This window comes from Falco biarmicus, chromosome 5 (assembly GCF_023638135.1).
Source record: "Falco biarmicus isolate bFalBia1 chromosome 5, bFalBia1.pri, whole genome shotgun sequence".
Taxonomy (NCBI): domain Eukaryota; kingdom Metazoa; phylum Chordata; class Aves; order Falconiformes; family Falconidae; genus Falco; species Falco biarmicus.
In genome coordinates this window covers 26,825,242-26,850,672 of record NC_079292.1, presented here as the reverse complement: position 1 = coordinate 26,850,672, position 25,431 = coordinate 26,825,242, and the positions used below count along the sequence as shown (strand labels likewise).

The 25,431-nt window shown below is 37.2% G+C and overlaps 1 long non-coding RNA gene across 1 annotated transcript in view; it reads left to right on the top strand.

Moving 5' to 3' along the window:
• Window positions 1-25,431, top strand: part of LOC130150351 (uncharacterized) — a 168,237-nt gene that overhangs the window by 101,786 nt on the left and 41,020 nt on the right. Inside the window, exon 2 of the long non-coding RNA XR_008822212.1 lies at window positions 3,727-3,762. This is a non-coding gene — a long non-coding RNA (uncharacterized LOC130150351). The remainder of the gene's footprint in view (window positions 1-3,726; window positions 3,763-25,431) is intronic.

Sequence of the window (25,431 nt, the reverse complement as noted above, 5' to 3'; positions counted from 1 at the left end):
ATTGCACCAAAGATTTGCAAACACTGAACTCTGATAGCCAAGGAATGTAACCAGAACATCTCAGTTGGAGGAATCATCACTATGCTGACATTACGCTGCATCTTACCTGAAGGAACTCTTATTTGAAAGGAAAGGGATTTCAATTACTAATGAATAAGGTGCCGACACAAAAGGGTTATATTGAAATATCTGCAGCCCAGACCAGCCAACCAGTTATGTCTCTGAAGGGCATGTAGCCTTTAGTGCTGGCAAAGAATCTCTTAAAGCTTAGCTGGATCAAGAATAAGTTGTTAAGGAGACGTGAGAATGGGAGTAGTACCAAACTCACTGGTGAGGTAGAGGCTACAGGGAGATAGGTTATAGCCCCAAGCTTTATAGGTTGAAAGCTCCTGATTTGTTATTGGACAATACATATTTTATAATAACATGGAGCTTGTCCGTCATAGTCTACTGGTCTCATCCACTTCTGAGCAAAAGCCTGACACTATCTGTCTGAATTATGAAGGCTGATCCAAAACAAGTAATGTTCCCATCAATACAGAATGGGAAACCCAAAACAGACAAACTGGAAAGGCAGATGACTCAAAGGACTTATTGCTGGACCTGTAACACTTCCTTATCTCACATTCACTGAGAATTACACATGCTCTACAAAGTTAAGCAAAATGGTTTTATTATTGATTTAAAAGATTCAAGAACTTCAGAGTCACGTGCAGAATGATACCACTGTAAGTCACAAAATCAATTCATTCTTTTAAAAGAAAAATCTCCATTTAGGAACAGAAAAACAGCTTTTTGAATGTACTAGGCAGGCAGTTCAATTTGTAGTAGAGCTGTTGTTCACGGAAATTTCAAAGCACCATATTTTCCATGATTTAAATATTTTAAAAAAAGAAATAAAAATTTTAGATAATGTAAATTATGCTGTCATCTGATGTATGATGTGAGCCTGCCAAATACTTGGACTGCACCAAAGGAATAATTTCACAGTTATGTGCATTTTTATTTAGCTCGGCTTCATTTTCACAACTCCATTGTGCTGGTATTGAAGAGCCCATTTGACAGTACCGTTCTGTGTGGGCAAGCAGTGAAGAGGATGGATCTTGCTTTAGGTGACAGGACACAGCAGGCAGAGAAGAAGCAAATGGGAAGGTCAGAAGTGACCAACGTAAAGTGAAGAGCCAATATGATAGGAAAAAGGACATTTTTGGTTCACGGCTTGCTTAAGTAATAAAGGAGGAAACAACGCAAAGGCATCACACTGGAAGTAGCTTACGATCTCATTCCTTAGTAGCCTATGTGGGATGAGTAGGAATTGCCATTCCTAACACAGACTTATCTTCTACCTAAATACCTACTGTGATGGGTGGGTGTACTGTACACAAGTGGTCTCTGGACCAAACAAGAATGCAGCTTGAGCAGTAAGGATAGAAAATGAAACGCTGGTAGAAATTTTTTTAGGGTTTTTATTAATTAATTAAAAGGATTAAGTTGTTACAAGTTTATGATCCTAGATACAAATAAAACTATTAAAATCAAAGGGAATAAATTGCGTGAGAATTTTAATGTACACATACTTGATTTCATTTTTTTGAGCCTTTCAAGCCACAGCAATGCATACCCAGACACAAAATAACCCCAAAACCACCAGTCTAGAAAACATTATACTCCAATAATTTTGAGGTTAAGATTACCTATTCAGTAATAAAATCCTTTTCAGGCTGGATCACTTTAACACAAACAGCAAAACTCCAAACATTTGTTAAGATCGGTCATGGTTTATCTTATCTGTTTCTTGGGGCTTCCTATCATGAACACTTACCTGAAGATTTTCACAGACTGCATATTTGAGTAGTATTATGCTCTCCCAAGTGTCTTGAATCAGAGATCTAGAGCTTGTGACTGCGGCAGCCTGACAGACTCCTCATCACTGTCAACCTTCTTTCTCATATGACATAAAGCTGGAGGGTGGGTGCAACACCACTTTGTATTTAGCTTAACAAAAGGAAACAATCTGTTTAAAATATTCTGTACTGACTGGACAACAGTGATTTTCTTTGTTGCTCCAGCCCAAATACTATTCATTCCCTACATTCTGGACATAATAATCCTCCTAAGTAGCCATTGGCTCAGGTTTAATCACAACTTCATTTTTCAGGTGGGATAATATCATTTTCCATGCAGCTTGGGTGGGCGAGTCCTGCTTAGTGCCTGGTTTATAGCTATGGTCCTCAGTGGCTACACACACACTAGTGACTGAAAGAAATAAAATTTAGTCTGGTCATTTTATAATGCCATTTAGAGTCTCGTGGTATTGGTAGCATGTTAAACTTTTGCTTTCTGAATTTAGAGTAGACACTTTGAATGAGTATTAAGAAACTGCCTAATGTTTTTATCTTGTTCATGTATAAGACTGAATTTGAGCATGCAAATAGACCTTTTGAAGTTACAGAGAATTTGCATGGGATATTATACATACGCTTTAGCAATGTGCTTCATGTAACTGTTGATGATTTTTGTCCTGACCATTTTAATGTCCATTCTAGTATCTGTCATGCATGAAATTCCTCTTACTGACACACTTATATGGATAATCTGGCGTTTAACTCCTATCTTTACTGAGTCAGGTTCCTTTTGCTTTCATCTTTACTCTAAGCCAATACAGTGTTCGGTGATTACCTTTATCAATCTCCCTGCACTAAGTTCGAGTATAGTCACTAAATAAACTGCACTATAAACAACCTGTTTGGTACGTAGATAAGAACTGGATCCTCTTAATCCCAAATTGTTATTACTTCAGGCCCCATATGTGTAATTTAAGGATCAAAGCCTGAATTGCTATCATAAATGCAATTCAATAACAAGGAAAACCTGAAAGATTTTCAGATAAATAAAATCAGAAGAAATCAATGTAAACCCCTAACCATTTCTCTCACATCATTTAATGTATTTAATTTCATTCTGCTTTTTCTTTGTCAGGTCAACAAATAGAAAGAACTCAAGGTGTTAATCAGCTGAACAGGTAAGAGTCAAGTTTTCCCTAGGACTTCAGAATTTCATACTAATTCTATTTTTCTACTCTATAATATAAGGTTATAACGAATTTATAAGATTATAATTTAGTTATCAGATCTTGTTTCCAATTCCTATGATCTTATTTACACTAATTTTTCACATTCTTTTCTGTGCTTTATTTTCTTTTAGGGAACTTTCATAAATCCTTTCAGTTATTTATCATATGATTAATAGTTTTTTCTCCTTATTTTAGTTAAAAATATCTTAGGATTATCAATAAAATATTAGTTAATTGGTAATAAGGGGGGAAATGTCTACAGTTTGATGTGAATTGAAATATTGGAAAGCACTTCAATATATGGGATAGATCAGCTGTGTAAACATCCAAAGTATATTGCCCAGAGTTTTAAACATAAATTCTGCATTCTCTCTCCTTCACTTATATATACGCAGATGCATGCAACAAGATAATGCATGCAACTTCAGTATATTCTACCTGAGATCATTCAAACTTTATCAATAGAATTTAATCAATAACTGAAAAGTAATCGTGGGCTCCCAACCTGTAGTTAAATTATACTTCTTCTTTCTATAATAAAGGTTTAATTACTGTTTACAAGGGCTGAAAACCTAGAAGAAAAATGACAGCTAATGTAAATATTTACTTGAACATCATAGATTAAATACATGTATCTTTCCTTCTTTCCTTAGATATTCAGTTCTTTTCAAAAGAATAGCAAGGAGTAGGTAAGTTGCAATGATAAATCACTCTTTCCAGTTTCATATTCTATTTATAGCCTTTTCATTCCTTAGTGGTTTTAATTTTTGGGGAATTTATAAGTTTTCACACTCCCATGCATTTTTTAAGAAATAATTTATTACAATTCATATTTCTTTCTTTTCAAACTTATAATCCAATTATTTTCCCAGTAAACAAGAATTCCTCCTTTTTATATGAAATGAACTACCAGCAAAAGTGGTTTCTGATTAGACAAGCTAATTTTGAAAGGACAGGTAGAATCAAGCAATGAAATAGACAAAAATAATAGAGCATACCTTGTTAGAAAACAAATGGAACAGACTTTGGAGACAATTAACACAGGAGATACATAATGCTGAGATATGTTATACAAGCTTTGTCTTATTTATTTACTGCTATAAATCACAGTCAATTTCCTTAAATAATGTACTGTGAACACCTAGCTAACATCACATTTTTTTAAACAAATGCCACTGTAATTCTGTGTATTCTTTCTTACTTTGCACAGAAAGACCAGCACCCTTTGGAGGAGGGTGTGTGTATACGTATGTATGTGTGTATGGATTGATGGATGGATGGATGGATGGATGGATAGACATAGAATAGATAGATAGATAGATAGATAGATAGATAGATAGATAGATAGATAGATAGGTAGATAGGTAGATAGGTAGATAGGTAGATAGGTAGATAAGTAGATAGGTAGATAGGTAGATAGATTGATCAATCCAATCAGGGAAAGTGTTCTAAAAACATTCAGGATGAATCCAATGGATATACAGGATTTCTTTTGCATTGGATTTCCAAATGACTAAATTGCAGACTGCAGGACATTTCTTGCTGGGCTTTATTCTGTTTTAAGCGGCACTTTTCATTGGGCTGTTGGGAAAATTGTCAGTCAGGTGGTCTGAGGGATATTTTTCCTATATTGCCTGTTCACTGAATGTAGTGAGGTTCTGTTTCTAAGAAGGAGCATAAACAAGGAAATTTTTTGAGTGGAAAACTGGCTTGGTAGGCTTTTGAGGAAAAAAAAAAAAAAAAAAAAGCCTGTTACTCTTATCCTTTTATGTTCTGGAAATGAGCATATGTTTACATAGTTGGAAAGAAAGAATCAAGCTAGTATTTAAAAGATCCCTGGCCCATTGTGATGACTTGCCACCTCCAATGGAAACAATCTTGCAAGGCCAAACTTTGTCAAACTCCAGAAGTTAAGGGTAAACAATACCAGTTTTAGGACTTTTAAAATGTGTACAGAATAATCAAAGTGAAATCCCAAGTTCTTTAGTACAGATGTATGATCCTGACTGTGTCTGTTGAGCTTTTTATTCAGCAGTTAAGCAATTGGCAATTTAGTTCAGAAAGCTAACATGCAGTTGCATATCCCTGTTCTGTGTAGCTGATGGGGTTTTTTTGTTTATCTGAAGCTAGAGAAATTTTATATAAGACCTGTTTGTCTCACCTGTAAGAAATAGAAATGCATTCTCTTTCCTTAGCAGTAATACTTCCTCGGCAATTTTCAAGACTGCTTTCAAACAGTAGAGAAACATTATGTGCAACTATTAAGACATCAGAGTTTGACATAATTCTCTAACTGTATATTGTATGATTGCATTTTACATCAAACAGTAAAATTTACTGCTGTGAGAGATTCAGTTATAACAGTATTTCTTCATCAACTGCCTTCAACTAGAAGGTTGCTGAAGCAAGCAGTTGATACACAGTGGTTTAAAAAGGAACTGGACAATGTTATAGGGAGTCGAGATGCATTTCCTCAGCAACCCGCAGCTATGAAGGGTGTAGGAAATGCTTCATTTTCTCTGGGGACATGAGAATCTGAGTGGTGAACTTTCTCATGTGATTTTGAGAAAAAATGACACCAAGGAGTCAATGCAAGACTTCAACAGCAGACTCAGGCACCATGAATGGTTAAGGATACTGTCCTCCAAATCTACCTATGGACCCAATCCAATGTTCACTGTCAAATTGCTCCATCTTCCTCTTTCTGTGGCTTTACCCCAGTAGCAGGAATTGTGCTGCTTCCTATTTGTCTTGTGATCTCTGAATGTCTCGGTGTCACATGGAAAAACAACACTATAAAAAACTTCCAACAATTTCACAGGGAGAATTTGGTCCTCTTGGCACCTTTACCTCCTTGAAACCAGGAAAAATAGAAACAGAGTCCTCCTTCATAAAGCTAGTCTTGGATTTGGGTAGCCAGATTCTTCCTTACAATGAGAGACCTCTGCAGGAGAGTTGGTTTGGATAGAGATGTGTCAGGCACTATGCCTCAGTGTCCCCCACTTAAATAAATCCTACCATCTTGAGTCTGAGGAGCAGCTCTTTACAGTCCAGCCAAAATAGCATAAGGATGCGATCACTTATAAGTATGACTAAGTGTGTTCCCCCACTAGCATAGACTCAAACCTAAGAAAGAGCCATCAAAAAGACTTCATTTTAAATGTCTGATGATTTTTAAAGTCATCAGTAGAAATGTAGCAAATACAACCAGTACCATAAACAGCCAACCTCTAGTCTTGAAGAAGGGAAGGGAATCATGAGTCTTTATCTCTTTCTGCAGTCCCTGGGTGGGACCCACATGCTGTGGCAGTGGGCAGAATAAACTGTTCTCTTGTGCTTTCACACCTTGTTTGAAACCAGTCCTTCTGCTTCTGTTTGTACTGCAAACTTCAGTTTCACCTAATGCATTAGTAGGAAAAACTTCAATGGCATTTCTGGAGAAATGAAAATAATTCCCCTAAATGCATAGAAGGCTCTTATTACAAAAAATATTAACTCATTCCATCTCTGTTTCCTACTTTATACTTTTATTTTTCAGCACTCAGGCAACTAATCAAATGTATGGGTTTGCTTTTTGTTTTGGTTTTTTTTTGTGGTCAATGGCAACCTATTTCTAAGTACTACTTATACTAAAACTTTTTTATTTACTTCCAGACACTTCCCCTTATTAACTTCCTCTTGAAGATTACACTGCCAAATCCCTCTTATCTCTTGTGTCTGTACCTGGAAACCATCCTGAACTGCCTTCTCTCCCTTACTCGGCCAAATTCCACCTTAATACAGATCCAGTGAAACAACTTCATAGTTTCAACATCTAAAATCTCTGTCTGTGTCTGTCTCCCTGTCACTAAATCCAGTGTTTTCAGGTGTTTGCTACTGATGCCATGCTGCATGTCTAGAGTTAGAGTCACACACAATTTTCTACTTATTCCTTCCTCTACTACATCAGTTCCCTTTTTGTCACCACTTTCTGGATGTACACTGCCAGAGGAGCACAAGATACACAAAATTGTACTGGGATGTAGAGCCAAGACCAGAATATGAACCTCTAGTACCTCAGCACAGGGCATGAGGTTGGATTTGTAGTATGCATGGTGTCAAGATTTTTGGGTAATTTTGAATTCACCACCATTCCTTGCTTCTGAACCTTTGCCTAATTTTGTATCATTTCTCACCTCTATTCTCAGTTTACCAAAGGGACCTTGTGATTTCCTCTTGAAAGCTCCTACCTTAAACATTCTTTCCAAGATTATTACCTTTCTGGCCTCGTGATTTCTCTTAGAGTACCCATTCATTTCCTGTGACTGTGCTCCTTACTAATGGAGCTTATTTTTGTACGGATTAGAGTCCTTCTACATTTCAGAAGCCCTTAAATATCAGAGAACCACTCTGTCAGAGAACCACTGCACAAATGCATTTACAATTGAGTACCCCATGTGTTAGTAAATATGACTGAATCCCTACTTGCCTACCTGTTCCTGTTCACTCTAATTATATATGTATTCAGTAAAGAACAAAAGTGAAAGATTAAATAGCCATCTAGGTTTGTGGAAAGCTAAGTTTCAGTCAAGATAGTCATTGCATAATTCTGCATGGGTTTTTTGTAAGTCATATTTTCATTTCTCATGGGAGATGTTGCTAGGAAAGACTTTTGCTTTCTCAGGCAGCTCATACTAGAATCAAATGTGACACAAATTAGTAGTTGCTGTAATATCAGTTTTCATTTGATTTCTTTTTGTTTGGTTGGTTTGTTTTGGCCTAAGTTTATGTGTAGGCCAGGGTTTCATGCTGCCACAGACCAAAAGATTTAACACATAGGCAGATTGTCCTTTAAGTCACAGTTGTCTTAGGACACATGCAGGAAAGTGTACAGGAAGGCACAGAGACAAGCCTAGGAGCTTGGATTGGATCCCTCCCATGGAAACAGAAAGGGTGATGTGTTGCTGTTTTAGCCTGAATGGGTATGAGATACAAGGGTGGAAAGACATCTGAGTGCAGGAAACATAGTGATGGGAGAGTGAGAACCATCCTGAGGAAGAGAACAAAGTGCCAGAAGTAGGTTGTAGCAGGAACCAGCTGTGATTTCAAACATGTTGAGACAAAACTCCTCCAGCATAGCCCTGTGATGGAGATTGAGGACCAGGGAGGTCTCTGAGGGATGGTGGTGAATGGCCTAGCCAGGAGACAATGAAGATTTCAAGGCTTGCCTTTATTTCATTAGAAAGTTGAGCAAAATCACCATATTTCCGGGGAAATAGTTCTGTACTGATGAACCAGCATTTTGTGTAAGACAAATATTCTGTTGACAGTTTTGACCACCTCTATTTTCAACATCAGGAGATCTTGTGCTACTTCTTTCTGTCATATCCACGCTGATCCCTGATGCCAGAATTGTCATCTTTAGTTATATTTCCACATTGCCTGCAACACTGACTGGAGGCCATAGACTACAGCATGAATAGTCATAGAAATCAAGACCTAAGGTGTTTTCATCTCCATGTCTATTTAATTGATAGCCACTCTAACTAATGCTGCCAGAAATTGATACTGTCACATCACAGATCAGGCCTGAACAAGTGAACCATATGCAACATTCCAGATATTTCTGGTATTGCTGGCACATAAATATACTACAGCAAAACCTCAAGTTGTAAAATATGGATAGTTTGTACCCAAGCAGAGTATAATCACAAGTGGTGACACTGCCCTCCTTTCTTTTGGCTGATTTACATTTAAGTTTAGTTCACTTTTTAAATTTATTTCTCCTTTTAATTTTCCCTTTTCATATAAGGGAAATTATGATCTTATGAAGCTGACACTAAATGATCAAACAATATTGAACAACCTAATGAAAATCTTAAGCAAAAGTCATTGTGAATTAGGTATTTGCTAAACTGACAACAGAAGCCTTTGTAAACCTGATATTGTTCTTATGTAAACTCATGAATGGAGACTTTCTCAAATAAATTACTTAATAACATCAGAGAGTCATTGGCTGTGTAAATATATCCCAGGGGCACATACTAAGATTCCTGAATTTAAATGTTCAATAGAACTTCATATTTGTCACCTTTACTAACGAGTTTTTTCTTATGAAATCATTATTAGCATGAAAAAGTTAAATTTTGTATCTAATTTATTGAATTAATGCTGTTTGAAGACCCTAAGGGTTTGAAAGTTCTTTCACTGGAATTCATCATTTACATAATTTTCATAGCCCCAACCCTTTGCTCTCATCTATGAATGCACATTGTGATTTTTTTATGCATTAAGGCAGCAACTTCTATTTTTCTCTACACAAAACAATTAACAGAAGAGTAAAAGGTAATAAACATTTTTAATCTTTAATGTTGCATTCACAGTGAAGTGCCATATTTCATGCTTTCACAACACCACTGCTTGCTGAATGATGCCCTTCTGGTTCCTCACTATGAAGATATTTGGTTGGAAAAGGAAAAACAATTGAGTTATTTGCGATCACTGGAGCTTTCCGTCATTTCCTGCTTGAGACACTTGTGAGTGCACAGCAGCATGGCCAGATTTTTAAGCAGACTAGGCAGTATTCTCTCAACTCTGCATTATCATAGTTCCACCATTATCTATGAATGAGATGTTTACTTGTTATATTTCTTTTTGTTGTTAATATAGCTTATTAGATAGGAATTTTGTTCTTATCATAAGCCCAGACTTTGGACACCAATGCAACATGGCTTTTGACTGAAATACCTCTTCATGTTAACCTCTCCTCTGCCTACTGTTACTACTAATAAATTTTATTGCTACAGGTCCTTGTGAGCTCAGGATCCTGGACATAATGTAGGCAAAAGACAAAGACATAGGACAGACCCAAATCTGAAAACCACTATCAAATTAGTGGCAAAGACAGGCCAAATATCTGGATGCTTTAGGTTTATCGTAACAACTACAATGGAAACATGACAGTTCAGACAGTATTTTGAACAGAAATAATGAACTTAGCTCTGTGTCTGGGCAAAACTTCTTTGACAGCAGCTGCTTCCATCCAGTGGTTTGCTGCAGACTACAAATTAGTTTTATATGGTAGACACATCTCCCCTTCCCCAGTTTAATAATGTGCACGATAATATTTTAATCATTATTATTATTCCTGTCTGTGTACAGTGAAAAGACTAAGGTAAATGATACAACCTATTTTGCTGGAAATTTTTTATTAGGATTCAATGTGAGATTAAGATTCTGTTTTCAGGTATACACTTTTTATCCACCTACAAGTGTTTAAAAAGCTATTGCACCCACATAAAATGCACTGACTATTGACTGTCTTTCACCTAGCTGTGATGGGAACTTACACACCTACTGGAATTACATCTCTATGGTTTTGACATTTAAAGTCTAAATCTGGAGCTAAATGTGACCCTTTGATTCATTTGCCCATACATTCATGCCCAGTGCTATTTGAGAAGCCTAGTGTCATGTTCTCTTATATTAAAGAGAGAGAAGTTCTCTACACCACCTTCTCATACCAGTCTCTGGAATTAGTTTATCCTATCCCAAATCAATATGGAGAAGCAGCTTCTCAGAGTCTAAACTGAACACAGTTTAGCTTGCATTGCTAAATGCAATGCAGTACAGTGAATATTGATGATATTCTTTAAGCCGGTCTGTTGTGCCTCAGATTACCCCCAGTATTTTCCAAAGTTCTGTAAACACACACTCTTCTTTTTCTTTAGGAAGAATATCACATATCTGTGTGTTTTCTCTCCAGTCACAAAATGTCTAGAATTAGTTTCTAGGTGCATTATCTAGATTCTTCTTGTTTTCCAACAGAAGTTTCAAGTGTCATGTTGCATGTTAATGTTAGTGATCTTCCTACCCAGGGACAGTACTAAAGAGTCTCAGGGATGAAAAAAGGATGAACAACCTTGAAAATATTGTTAACAGTTAAACCCAGATATTACAATTTTTGGTGATCTGTGCTTGATGTGGAAAAGGGCTGAAATCAAATACTAAAACAGAATGAACCCATGAAGCCCTGTAAGTCTATCTTCTGACCACCAGAACCTTCCTTGCAAACCTTGACCCATGTTTTCTTTCTAGACAAATCATTCAGCTTGACATAATGGAGGAAGTCCAGTGTGTGTGATCAACTGTGTATAGTTTTAAATTTCCTACAAATCATGTTAGTTGCCTGAAAATACATGAAACTGTAGGAATCAGCTGTACTGAAGTTATTCATTTCGGACTCCAAACAAACAACCCCCGAACAGCTTGTTGGAAGGCCTGGCACTTAGTTACAATCAAATTCGATGATGGCTTGTAATGTGCATGTCAAAACAAGGTCAGGCATTTGAGGCTGCTTGATACTAACCTTCCCTCTTCACGAGCCAAATCACTGCCCAGATGCTCATAGAAGCTTGTTATTACCATAATGCCAACATGTTATTCAGGTTAAAATGTGCTTTTGCTATTGATCCAAACATACACTAAGCCACTGGAAAACTTTACTAAGGAATTCTATGCTGCTTGTGAATGCCAAAATTTGACTGGCTGACAGTTTTGAAGGATTTTGAACCATTTGCTATGTCCTAACACTCACTATGTTGTAAATTCTGGTTTATAAGATATGAGACATTAATTGAAACCAAATGATTGGGTTTGATTTTTTTCTCTTGCTTTTGCATGGCAATTTCCAATAGCCAAACTGCTAAATCAGCACTTACCAAAGATTCCCACTGATTTCCGTGAGTTCTGGATACAGCCATTGGAAAACCTACACCTGACATCCATCACCCTGCTGAGATTCCAGGTGATGTTCTCACCTTGTGCTGATGTACTCTTCAAATAAAATTGCCTCTGATTTGCAGTATCTCTTAGTAACCCAGGCACTCTTGATTCATTCCAGTGACCATAGGCACAAATTGAAAAAAAAAACACTTATAAAACCCAAACTAAAGCATGTACCTCAAATCTTCATGCTACGGCAAAGTTTGACTGGTTATAAATAAAAACTATTTGGACTGATATTAGAATTTTAAGTAAATACATTTTTGCCCTGTAAACCAAAGCTATGAAAAACATGACTAATGGTACCAGGACAACAGTAGCTTACATATTCCCATCTATTTATGTGATCTTGCTTGAATAACTCAGGGATACATTATATTCCACTATTGTTAACATTATATTCCACTATTGTTAGATCACTAATTTTCAATTTGCAGACCTAAGCTTCTTCTATCTATCCATCAGAAGACGTTGAAGACACACCAAACTTGTGTTTCACTGAATCATTCCTCTACTTTCTGCCTTTTTTTTTATGTGCATATTAGACATCAGATTGGAAACAAAAATCTATTTCATTAAAATTTCTCTCAATGTTGTTATTTTCCTTTTTGCACATCAGTATCTTGTGATTTTCCTTCCAAGAAATATAAGGTTCTCAGGGATACTTTACTCATTGATGTAGAATTGTGTCCTAACTTTGAAGGGAATATTCATGAACAGAAAGTAATTTTCTTTCTTCTGTGTTGTCTGACTGTAACTGTGGCTTTCCTTTCCTTAATTTCTGTATACAGTAAACTTTTCCATGTCATTTATTGTCACCACGGCGATTTCTGTTGTATGACATACATTTTCCTTTCTTCTGTTCAGGAAAGAGAAGATGGACTGTCAGGAAAGACTCCTTTTATTCTTTTCGTGTTTTATTTTGATAATATGCAAGTTCATAATGTTGCAGGTTTGGGGGTTTGGGGTTGGGTTTTTTGGGGTTTTTTTGGTGTTTTTTTTTAATGGTTTTACCTGGTGCTTAGCACATAGACTGAGCTTGTACATTAATTAAAGACAGAGAATCTGTGCTGGTTTCAACTGGGATAGAGTTGGTTTTCTTCCTAGTGGCTGGGGCAGTGATGTGTTTGAGATTTAATATGAGAATAATGTTGATAACACACTGATAGTTTTAGTTGTTGCTAAGTCTTGTTTATACTAACTCAAGGAGTTCTCAGTTTCTCAGCCAGCAAGAAGGGTGGAGGGGCACAAGAAGCTGGGAGGGAGCAGAGCTAGGACAGCTGATTCAAACTAACCAAAGGGATACTCCATACCTTAGAACATCACACCCGGTATATAAACTGGGGGGAGTTGGCTGGGGTCCACCAATCGCTCCTCGGGGCCTGGCTGGGCACCGGTCAGTGGGTGGGGAGCAATTGTGTTGTGCATCACTTGTTTTTTTCCCTTTTGGATTATTCCTCTCTTTTCTTCTCATTACAATTGTTATTGTTGTTGTTGCTATTATTATAATTTATTTAAATTCTTAAATTGTTCTCATCTCAACCCATGAGTTTTAACTTGTTCCTGAATCTCCTCCCCAGAAGAGTGATCGAGTGGCTGCGTGGTACTTGGTTGCCTGCTGGGGTTAAACCACAACAGAATCTCAAGCTATTTAACTTCATAAAGAGAAGTTAACTGACTTGTTCAGAGTCTAATACTTGCAGAAGGAAGCATATCTGATAATCATTGACTCTTTAATTAGCAGAAAAATATATAACAAGATTCAAGCATTGGAAGAGGAAGCTTGACAAATTTAGAGGTAGAAATAAGATACTCAGAGTGTAATTGGCCATCACAGCTTCCCTACAGATGTGTTAGATTCTCTGCTGCTTGCAGTTTTGAAGTCTTAAAAATCTTCTGACAAGATAGCAATATTCAAATAGAATTTACTGCCTGGTTGCGATGCTAGGCTGAAATTCCTCGTGTATTTTGTAGAAGAGCAAACAAGTAATTTCACAACAAACCTTGTTGAACTTCACCTACATTTATAGCAGAATACTGTCAACCCACTCAGTTGTCTCCACCACAGCTTCCATAACCAGGGCTGCACTCTTCTGCTTTGTGTGCAGGGCCTCCACTGAAGGTCTGGTTTGAAAATGGCACAGAACCAATAATATATAATAGGATGAATAGCCTAGAATGTGCAGGCAACTGTAGCAGTATGCAATACAGAGAGACACAGATAACTTCTAGACAGCCTGACTTTGACAAAGCATGATCCATACTCCAAGATTTATTTTTCTTTTTTTAATTAGGCTATGAATGTGTATTTGATTCCTAGATGGAAAGACCCTACTGATAACAGCCTCTACTCATGGCAAAACTGGTGAAGTGTTTGCAACATACACTTTAGGAGTGGGATTCAGGTGAGCAGACTAGACACGTAGTTCAAACCAGTTCAAGTTATGCCAAAATATTCTTGATATAGTCAACACAGAAAGGCTTCCAAAGAGAGATCCTGCCTATCTAAGTTTAGGGTTTATATCAAAGTGCTGGGCCTAAACCAACTTCTGAAACAGCCTGTTTCCTCTTCTTTAACTGTATAATGATTCTATGAGATTAAACCCCTAATTTGGGTAACTACTTAGGTTTCAGGAAAACACTTTATAGTAGACCTCTGATGACCTTCAAATATTACATCTTCCTTTTTTTTATTTTGCTCCCTAAAAATTTGTCAGTGCTGTCTAGCTGTAGCACCTGACAGATCTTCTCTTTCCCTCTTTAAACCCACATTCTTCTTAGATAAGCTAATTCTTTTTTAAAACTTTGGAAGGATTTCTCAGACTAATTGTAAGCTGCCTCTTGGAACAATCATCCTCAATTCTCTTTCTAGCCAAAAAAAAAAAAAAAAAAAAGGAAAAAAAAAGAATAGCTGTTTGTAAGACATGATCCATCTACTGTAATGCACTGCTACATATGAACTGCATTCTAATGATGCTTATTTTTCCCTATAACCACAAAGTCGGCCAAAGGAAATTAGTTATTTTAAATTCTGACACTGTAGATGTCCCAAGTTAGATCCAATGGACCTTCCAAAGGTTGTCATGCCAAGCTTCTTCATGTGATCAAATTAAAAAGGGTTGAAGAGAAATAGATGTAACTCAACATTTCAGAAGACATCTCAGAATAGCAGTAAATGAGGTTTTTATTGTATTACATGCATCATTCATTTACTATTTTAATACAGGAGAAAAAGCTTGTATTACACAATAGCAAAAAATGGAAATAAATTTTGAACACACTGTACAGAACATTTCTCCTGAATAAACCTTTAATAAGAAAATAAAACATCATATGTGAGGTACCATCAGCATTTCTCATGCTCAGAACAAGGACAGGCTGGTTATGATTTGGAGGGCACACATGGCATTTGGCTACTTAGTTGGTATTTTAAGTAATTGAATGTTAGGAAACTACATCCCATCCCTCTTGCTGAAAATGTGATTCCAGAGCTCATATCCTGGAAAAGTCCTGGGTCATAGGTATAACAACCATATAGATGAGGAGAAAGGGAAAAGATGTTATCCATAAGGTCATACAGCTCCTTCTCATTGTGAGAGAACAGTTTTTTAAAGTCAGCAAAGGCTTTGGAAGAGAATGTCAGAAATTTTCAAGGCGGAGATTTCTTTTTCAATAGGGAGCTCGAGTTGGAGAAAGTGGAGGTATTAGAGCCACAGGCATTGTGACTATCCTGATACAACCAAGAGAAAGAGAAGGATGCTAGAAAATGAAACTGATACATAAACAAGTCTTACGACAAACATTATTACTCCTTCTTTTTTACCATGAAAGACATTAGACTGAATGACAATCATCTCAAATACCTCCAACCTCTAATCAAAAGAAAAATGAAAGCTTATACCCATTCTTTTTTTAAATTACAGTTCTGTTCTTTCTCCAGACTGACATCAAACACTTCCCTCTATGTTCCACCTTGTTCCACAAGTCAACTTAAAGGGTACAGGTGAGAGAGGTGTCACATGTATGAAGAACACTGAGGTCTATACCTCAGCAGGAGCTGTAAAGTGCTCTTTTCCGTTGTGAACCTATTAGGCAAGTAGGTGCAATTACATGAAAGTATGACTGGCTTATAACAACTTTAAGATCTTTCACTATTTATGTCTTTAAAGAAAGTGAATTTAGATCAACTCTGTGATTCTGAATGGGTTATCAGGAGTAAGTGGCTTTGAGTTTTAGTCTTTATACAGTTGCAGAGCAAAAACTTCCTCAGGGTTGGCTCTAGTAAGTAAACACAACATGAAATCCAGCTGTGAGTTTCTCTGTAGGTTTGGCTGTTTGTTGGAAATATCCTTTGAAGTTCTCAGATTCATACCTTATCACACTAAAAAACACCACCAGGTAGCATCTCCTAGCAATATTCATGTACTTGCTAATAAGGACTCCTGGAAACTGTTAAATTGCTAGATATAATTCTCAAATGGTGCAGCTCTGTAAAGTAATTATTTGCATTTTATTTCCACCAACCTTAGACAAAACTTCACATTGTTCAGATAACGCTGCATTTGTATCCAATAAGATTGCATTTTTACCCAAACAGAAACAAAAAAAGACCATTTCTTATTTTGAATCTTGTCAAAACAATTTGCAGTTGGCCCATTTCTAGGTTTTATTTTCTTAGAATGCATCAGAGCTACCAGTCTGGGACATATGAAAATGTAATTGAGCTTGAAATGTCATCTTGATAGCAAGTGATACAGTTAATTCTGTTGGTAAATGTTGTGCAGTGCTAATTGCTAAGCCTAAATTTAACAATTAGTTTAGAAAATTTGAAGTGTAATTTATAATGGGACATAAGCTGCAGGCTTCGGCTTGAACTGACTTTTTTATTATTATTACTTATACCAGTTTAGCAGGATGCAGCTGAAGAATTTTAACCAAGAATCAAGATGCATGCCTAATTTAACTTCAACCAAATTTGACTATACGTCTAGTAAATTTGCTATGGCTGCAAAACATGCTTTAACAAATTAAACTTGTATCTAGTCTTTTGCTTTCTACAGTTTGTAATTATACATAAACTGATATTGTCATCCTAAACTTCATTAGCTTCTTTAAAATTTCTATTTATGCTATCAGAGACGTTAGTTGGTACTGGTCTGTGTGGTTTTTATCCTTTTAAAGAGGAATGTTGCTATATTTCAGCATCTGGGATTTTGGAACCCCAAACTAGTCACACAAGTTTTACATTGAACATTCTGCAATACAAAAATCTTTGAGATAATAAAACTTAAGCAAGAAGGAGGTAAACTGGAAATGATAACATTAAATCTTATTTTCCTCACACTACAATCTTTTGTATCACAGAATTACTGGATAGTTGAAGTTGGAATAGAGCTCTGGAGATCATCGAGTTCAAATCACCCCTACTCAACGCAGAGTCAACAAGTGCAGGTTGCCCAAGATTATCCAGACACGTTTTGACTTTCTCCAAGGATGGAGACTCCACCACCTCTCTGGGCAACCTGTTCCAATGTTTGATGACCTTCACAGTAAAAGAGTTTAAATGGAATTTTTTCTGTATTTCATTGTAGGCGCATAGCCTCTTGTTCTGTTGCTGGGCTCCACCGAGAAGAGTCTGGCTCCTCCCCATTGGTTTTTTATACACACTGAGGACATCCTCTAAGCCTTCTACTCTCCAGGCTAAGAAATCCTAGGTCTCTCAGCCTCTCCCCATTTAACAGGTGCTCCAATCCCTTAAGCATCTTTATGTCCCTTTGCTGGACTTTCTCCAGTATGTCCATGCCTGTCTTGTACTGGGAAACATGGAGCTGCGTGCTACGCTCCAAAGCGGAGGGGAAGGGTCACCTCCTTTGACCTGCTGGACACCCTCTGCCTCATGAGGCTGAGGATACCATTGGCCTTGTTTTCCACAAGGGTGCACCACTGGCTAGTGATCAACTTGGAGTCCCACAGGACTCCCATGTCCTTCTTTTCCAATCTGCTTTCTAACCATTTGGACCCCAGCATGTACTGGTATGTGGAATTGTTCCTCCCCATGTGCAGGATTTCACATTTCCCTTCCTTACCTTCATGAGGTCCATGTTGGCACATTTCTCCAGCCTGCTAAGGTTCTTCTGAATAGTAGCACAACTATCTGGCATATCCATCACTCCTCCCAGTTCTGTATCACCTGAAAATTTGTTGAGGGTTCACTCTGTCCCACTAGCTGGCTCATTAATTAATTTGCTACACATTACTGGCCCCATTATTAACCGCTGGGCTACTCCACAACTGACTGGCCTCCAGCTGAACTTTTTATTTCTGATCATAACCCTTTGAGTCTGACAGGTGCAGTCCACCTCACTGTCCACTTATCTAGCCTGTGTTTCATCAGCTTGTTTATGAGGACGTTATGGAAGACACTATCAAAAGCCTTACTGAAGCTGAGATAAGCAGCATCCACTGCTCTCTCCTTACCCACTGAGCTAAAGGTTTTCTGATTAGTTAAGTATGATTTCCCTTTTATAATTCCCTACTGACTGCTCTCAAACACCTTTCATGTGTTTCAAAAAGGTCTCCAAAATTATTTACCCCATTGTCTTCCAAGGGACTAAGGTGGGGCTAACCAGCCTGTATTTCCTTGTCCATCTTGAAGGTAGGAGTTGCATTTGTTTCCTTTTTTCCTCAGGAGCCTTTCCTAGTCATCATGACCTCTCAAGCATAAAAGAGATTGTCCTTGTAATGACATTGGCCAGTTCCCTCAGCACTCACAAGTGCATCCCATGAGGTTCCCCATGTCACAGTACTCTCAAAATTAGCCAGCTGCAACAAGGTCTTTTACCATCTCATACCGGCACACTCTTCATACCAGTCCCTCTGCTGCCTTCTCCTCATCTCATCCAGGGCATGTGTTCTCTCTCTGCTTCTTCCTCGGCTGCTCTCTCTTCATTGGCTTTCAACCACTTAACTAGCCACAGCTGCACCTTATCTACATCGGCCAACCCACCACCCCTGAAGCCAACCCACAGCTGTGTATTATGAATGCTAATTAGCCCAACTTCATTCCTCTACATTCCCAGACTTGCACGTGTCTAGTTTGTTTAAATATTCCCTAACCTGACCCTCTCCTACCAAGGGTAAGCCTTCCTTGCTCCAGACCTTTTTCTCTGTGGTCTCAAGGACCTAGGATTCCTGAAGGCTGGTCTTACCAGTAAAGAGCAAAGCAGAGAAGGCATTGAGTATCTTGGCCTTTTCTGTCTCCCTTGTCATCAGACACCGTGCCACATCCATAGTTTTCTGCCCGCATTTTCCCTAGTCTTCCTTTTGCTGGTGATGTCCTTCTAGAATACCTGTGTGAGGTTCCATGACAGCTTTCCTTCAAGGTTCCAAAGCATTTCTGTAGGCTGGGATTGCTGCTTGGGTTACAACATGGAGTCACGGTAGCCAGGAGCTTCCACTTCCAAAAATGTTTCATTAATCAGGTTAGAAAAAACTCTAACTCCTCTTCAGCAAACACACAGTTCAGACCTTAAAATTCAGTTATACCAGTGTTCTTATATATTTGTTTTGACAGGGTTTTTTTAGTAAACTCACTGTTTTCCAAAAATCTTTCCTCCTTTGTCTGTTTCAAATCTAGCACTGAAAATTCTAAGTGATTGTTGAATCCATTCACCTTAATAATTTACCCAATTTTTTGTATACCTATGCAGGGAAAAAAGCTTTCCACCAACTGACATTATTATATTCAAGATTCAACTATGCCTTTAGAGCACTATTAATTTGCGAAAACCATGAAAATTATGAAAGTTGTTGCTACTTAAATACAACAATAGGCAAGGTGTCCTTAATCTTGATTTTTGGTGGGTTTTTTTTCTTTTCCACTTAGCTTAATTTCTTCTAATTTCTGTCTCATTCAAGTATGCAAATCTGCCATTAGTCACCCTTTGCTGTTCAGATCTTTAGATACAGTAGTGTAGAGATACTTGAGATTTTTCATTGGCAATAAACGCAACTGGATTTACTAAATTACATAACCCTGAAAAGATTCACTTTTGAGAAACACAAGAACCACAGCTAGTATAAACTGTTATATTTCATTGAGGTGTGTCATGCCAGACTTGCATTGGCTCAATATTTGGCTCCAAAAGCTCTTTTTGAAGTTAATAACCTTCTTATTGTCATCCCTGTGGAATGTGGAGCATTATACCTGTGCCATAATCTTTTAGGTAGAACCAAGACAAGGATTTTCCTTGCCAAGAGGGTGTTATAGAAGAGAGAAAACATGGTAAATGCTTTTTAAGCTATAAAATGTTGTTAAAGAACAGTCATTGCTCTAGCATGATGGAAAATAATGACTGAAAGAATGGTCACACAGTAAGTATCAGCCCACTGAAAGAGCATGCTTGCTCTCCCCCAAAAGTCCAAAGATAATACAAAAATTTGAGACTAGTAATGATAAGTTGATTTTCCTCTGCACTGCCCCAGCTTAAAAAGTGTAATTTTCTTGTCAGATAAAAATATCTGAATGACAACAGGGCAATACTGTAGTTCAGCACCCTGCATAGTATTGACCTTAGGTATGAATTGCCAGTTCACTGCTATGAGGAGACAGTTACGTTTCTTCTCTTCCACTTAACCTTTCTTTACATGAAACAATTCATGTTCCTGTGCCTTCCACCAGTCCTCCTAAGCACAGTATCCAAAGCATCACAAAAACTCAAGTGACATTAATGACCATTACCCTGTGCGCTCAAGTAACGGGGAAGGGGTGTGACAAACTGAAATGTGCACCACACAACCACAATGGCAATAGCAGGAAGAGGGGAGGGATTTCACCTTCTTTTTAGCTATAGGATGTGCTTAATGAATTGAACACTTTTTAAACCCACACATGTAGTGACTTGTCTATGCCTGTGTAGTTCTCTTTCTTTCAGTAGCAGGCTTGCAAGCTGACATTCTGCTTTCTGAATTAAATGAAAATAGGTTAAATGGAGTCAAAATGTTACATTGCTAAAGATGCAGAGACTTGCATACATTACAGTACCTGTTTCATAGCAATCTTGTGAATGATTGCTGGGGCACTCACATTACCAAACTGAAAGTAGCACGCATCTTTTATGATTTTGTTGTAGAAGTAGTGACACATTGCCAGACCTCTTTATTGAAAACCAGGTGAAATAAATGACCCTAAAAGCAATAAACTATATACTTTACCCTATAATCACTGAAATTAACAAGATTATATTTCCAGCCATTTTCAGAGATTAAGGTTAGCTCAAAGCATTAAGTGTGACTTTTAGTGTTCTCTTCATACAGTACCAAAGGCACAATAAATTAAGTAAGTTACTACGGTTCATAAAATCATTGTAAATGTAATACATCTCAGTTGATATAAATGAACTTAGTTAGGATTGTATATAACAAAGATGAGCCTTTAAATGATGAGTAATATTTCTGCCTTTTATTAGTTGAACTAAAAAAGGTTTTTATCTTGCATTTCTGAAGAGACAGTTAAGACATAACTTTAGGGATCTCATCTAACAGGTATAGAAGCTTTCACATTAAAAAAGCAAGAGACACAGTTGGTCACAGAGTTCATCAGGTGAACTTTGTAAGGATTATAAAGAGGTAGCTTGGTGTTAGTAAAGTTTTAGTATTGGGCATTAAAAACATCAACATTTCATCTACATTAAACGCCCAGCAAGAATCCTGATAGCTGGCTTTTAGAAGCAGGGTGTCCTGGTTTTGGCTGCAGTAGAGTTAATTTTCTTCTTAGTAGCTAGTACAGTGCTGTATTTTGGATTTAGTTTGAGAATAATATTGATAATGCACTGATGGTTTCAGTTGTTGCTAAGTAGCATTTATACTAAGTCAAGGGCTTTTCCACTTCCCAGGCTTTGCCAGCAAGAGGGCTGGAGGGTCACCACAAGCTGGGAGGGGACACAGCCAGGACAGCTGACCCAAACTGGCCAAAAGGGTTTTCTGTGCTGTCCTGCTCGATATATAAACAGGGGGGAGTGGCCAGGACCCATTGATCATTGCTTGGGGCCTGGCTGAGCATGGGTCAGTGGGTGGTGAGCAACTCTATTGTGCATTGCTTGCTGTTTCTTTTTTTTTTTAATTCCCTCTTGACTTTTATTTCTCTTTCTCTTTTTGTTATCTCCCTTTTCATTACAATCAGTAGTAGTAGTAGTATACTTTATTTATTTCAATTATTAAATTGTTTTTATGTCAACCCACAGGTTTTCTGTTTTTCTGATTCTTCTCCCCATCCCACCAGGGGTGTGAGGGTTTGGAGTGACCAAGTGGCTGTGTGGTACTTAGCTGCTGACTGGTATTTACCCACAACAATGGTATACAAAAATGTTGATGATATTAAATAAAAACCAGGTAGAAGGCAAGGAGTTAAGGTGAATACAACATCCAGCCTCTGAGCAGTTCTCCTGTAAAAGAAAATACTAAAAATATTTTTCACATTTTATCCTTCAAAACCAATGCAATATTAAAAAGATATGTTCAATAAACCAGAGAGAATTCACAACTAATAATGTGCAGTTTGTCCAAGCCCTGGTATGAATCCTGTCACTGCTAGTTGCAAAGCTCTTATGCTTCCATGTATTCTTATTGCTTTTTAAAGCAATCTGGACTTGAAAGCAATCCAAAGCTACATTGGTACATTGTAAATTGATGTACATCAGCGTTAAGCCAGTCATTAGTGTAAAGGGAACCAGGAGAAGGCAGGGAAGACATAAATTATTCAGCATAGAGGGAGACCATTTTTCCATACGCTTCCATTTTTAATATAAAAACTAAATGTGCACACACATACAGGCACCCACACATACAGATACTTTCTATGAATCTGTCAATTCTGAGCATCTTTGAAAGCAATATCAGACAGATATAATCCAAATGCTTAGTCCAGTTCTCTGCACAATGGCACTATCGTTAATAGACTATCTTTTATATTTGGTGAGTAGAAGGACAGAAAACTATACTAAGGCTGGCTGTGACTAATAGGAACCCATGGTGAGGTTTTCAAAACTCTCAGGTTTTGAGATGTTGGTTTTATTAAGAACAAAATTTGTCTAAAATTAAGTTTTAGATATCATATATTGTACTAAGAGCAGCAGGCCCCATTTGTGTTCATGGTTTTTTGTGGTTTTTAATAATTATCTGAACAAATATTCAACAACATTACAGAGAAATTAGTTCTGGGGCTGGTAACTAGTTTTAATATATCCTGGCATAGCACTGGAAAATAGAAAAACTATACCCTTTGAAAAGGATGTCTTATAATCCAAGGCTGTACCAGAAGTGGGGGAAGGGGGGAAGCACCTTGTATATTAAAGACATAGAAATCATAATTTTTTTTAAATACTATTTTCTTTTACAATTTTATCTGTATTTTATGCACAAGCTGCACTGAGTGAAAATTCAAGTTGAACCAGGCAATGTCATTTTCCAATTTATAATCGATAATAGAAAATATTAGCATGAATTTCCGGTGCTGCAAAGGAACATTTATGAAGCTGTATCTGTCCACTCCCATTTGCATGAAATATATGTGGTCCTACCATGCATCCCAAACCTTAGAACTTAAATTTGGAACACATGCTTCCTAATAGCCTCTCTTTAATAATGTATTTCTGTTCCTAATCAATGTGAGTGAAATGTTTTCATAATTTAATAATAAAGTGGGTACATTCAGAATTTTGAACAGGTGAGGATAAATCATGTTTGCCTGTGAATAACAGCTTTTATCTTTTACTCAGTGGGATCATAATGTATTCTTTCAATCTACACCAAAGGTAGTAGCAGGAAGCTATTTTATAGATTTCTTGGTAATCTGAGCTGATGTTATACCTGTTACAGGACACTTCCAATAAAATAGAAACACAGCAGGATGAAAAAAGATACAAATTGTGGTTTTATACCAGTCAATAAAAGCGTGACTCTGTAGTAATAGAAAATTTGTTCATGAATTGTGAAGTACCAGTGGCTCAGTCGGTAAGGTATTAAAATAATTTGTGTCCTGCCATTGTAACTTTTTCTTACTATTGTACCTTTAATTTGCTGTCTCATTTTCATTGTCAATGAGAAAAAGTAAGTCAAATGCGTTTATGGACCATATCATCAAAGTAGTTTATTGAAATGAGTTTTATTTTGTAGAACATTCCTGGTAAGAGGGAAGTCTAGCACATATGTACATATGAACTTATTTTTAATGACTCAAGTTCATGTTTTAGATGTTATATTTGAATGATGGAAAACATATTTTGTTCGAGATTCCAGGCCTATTTAGCCCATGTCACAGAATCACTTCCAGAAATGTTCAGTCTAGGCTGCTACCTGCAGGCTAATGCCTGTCAGCAATCACTTTTCTCCTCTTTGCTGAAACTCTGCAGATTTCAGGGGCACTCCCAACAAGCGTACAGGGTGCCAGTTGCGCTCAGTTTGCAGGAGAGTCAGTAATTTGGAAAAAGGTGTTACAGATATGGAAGTTAATTGGGTGCGACGGATTCTGACCCCAGTCAAACTACTTAAATTGGGAGTCATCCCAGAATGAGCAGAAATTATTCTGCTTTATGGTTATGGTCCATAAGCTGTGATTCTCATCAGTGTGGGTCTTGCACTTCTTTAAAACCAGGAAATGAAAATTAAATACATTGAAGAGAAATAGGAGTGGCCATACTGCATCTGAAATGTAATTTCTTTCACTGGCTGGAGATGATTTTTATAACTGTTATTCTCTGTTTCAGTAAATAGCTGTTTTGACACATTTAGGTGTCCAGTCTCCATTCTTTTAACCATGTATTTTGCATGGTATTTTAATGTCTACAGGGACATTGCTCTACTGCTTTTGTTTCACCACATGTGCATTTGTTAATTTTTTCCTGGACAGGAAATTCTGATTTTTATAAACATGTTGTACTTTTAAAGCACACTAGGTCTGTAAAGGAATGTTCTTTCTACCTTCCATGGGAAAAAAGAAGTCATGAGTGGTATAAATTTTGCATCTTAGATCTCATTTCCTCTTTTGAATATAAATCTTGTGCAAAGGAAATAGGATCTCCATTATCTCTTCAAGATGAAACAGCTTCTAATATGGATAGTCTGCATTCCCTCTGTCATGATCCTGGGGGATAGGTTAATAAATAATGAACTAAATGTCATATTTTGAAGTCTCTTAGTTCATAGTGATGCAGCTTTCTTACATGTTTATTAAGTTTCAATCTTCATTGGACAAGGTTAGTGGAGAAATTAGGTCCCTCTTGTATTGATTTAGTAATGCAGAGTTATAAAATAAATAAAAAGCAAAGAGATTTTTGCTTTTTTTTATCATCTGTGGGTCTTTCCTTGATCCTGACTGTGCCAGGCACGCTGTCTATGACTGAACCAGCTGAAACATTTGCCAAAATTATTTTGACACCATCCATTTTAGAGGTTAAAAAGGGAAAAGAAGATTTGAGATCGTGAACAGTGACCAGCCTGAACAATTGCTAAACAGATCTGGCAAAACTCTTTTTAAAAGTTCTTACTTAACGCATATTACCCAGGACCTTGACATACTGTTGTATCCTAGATATAGGGAA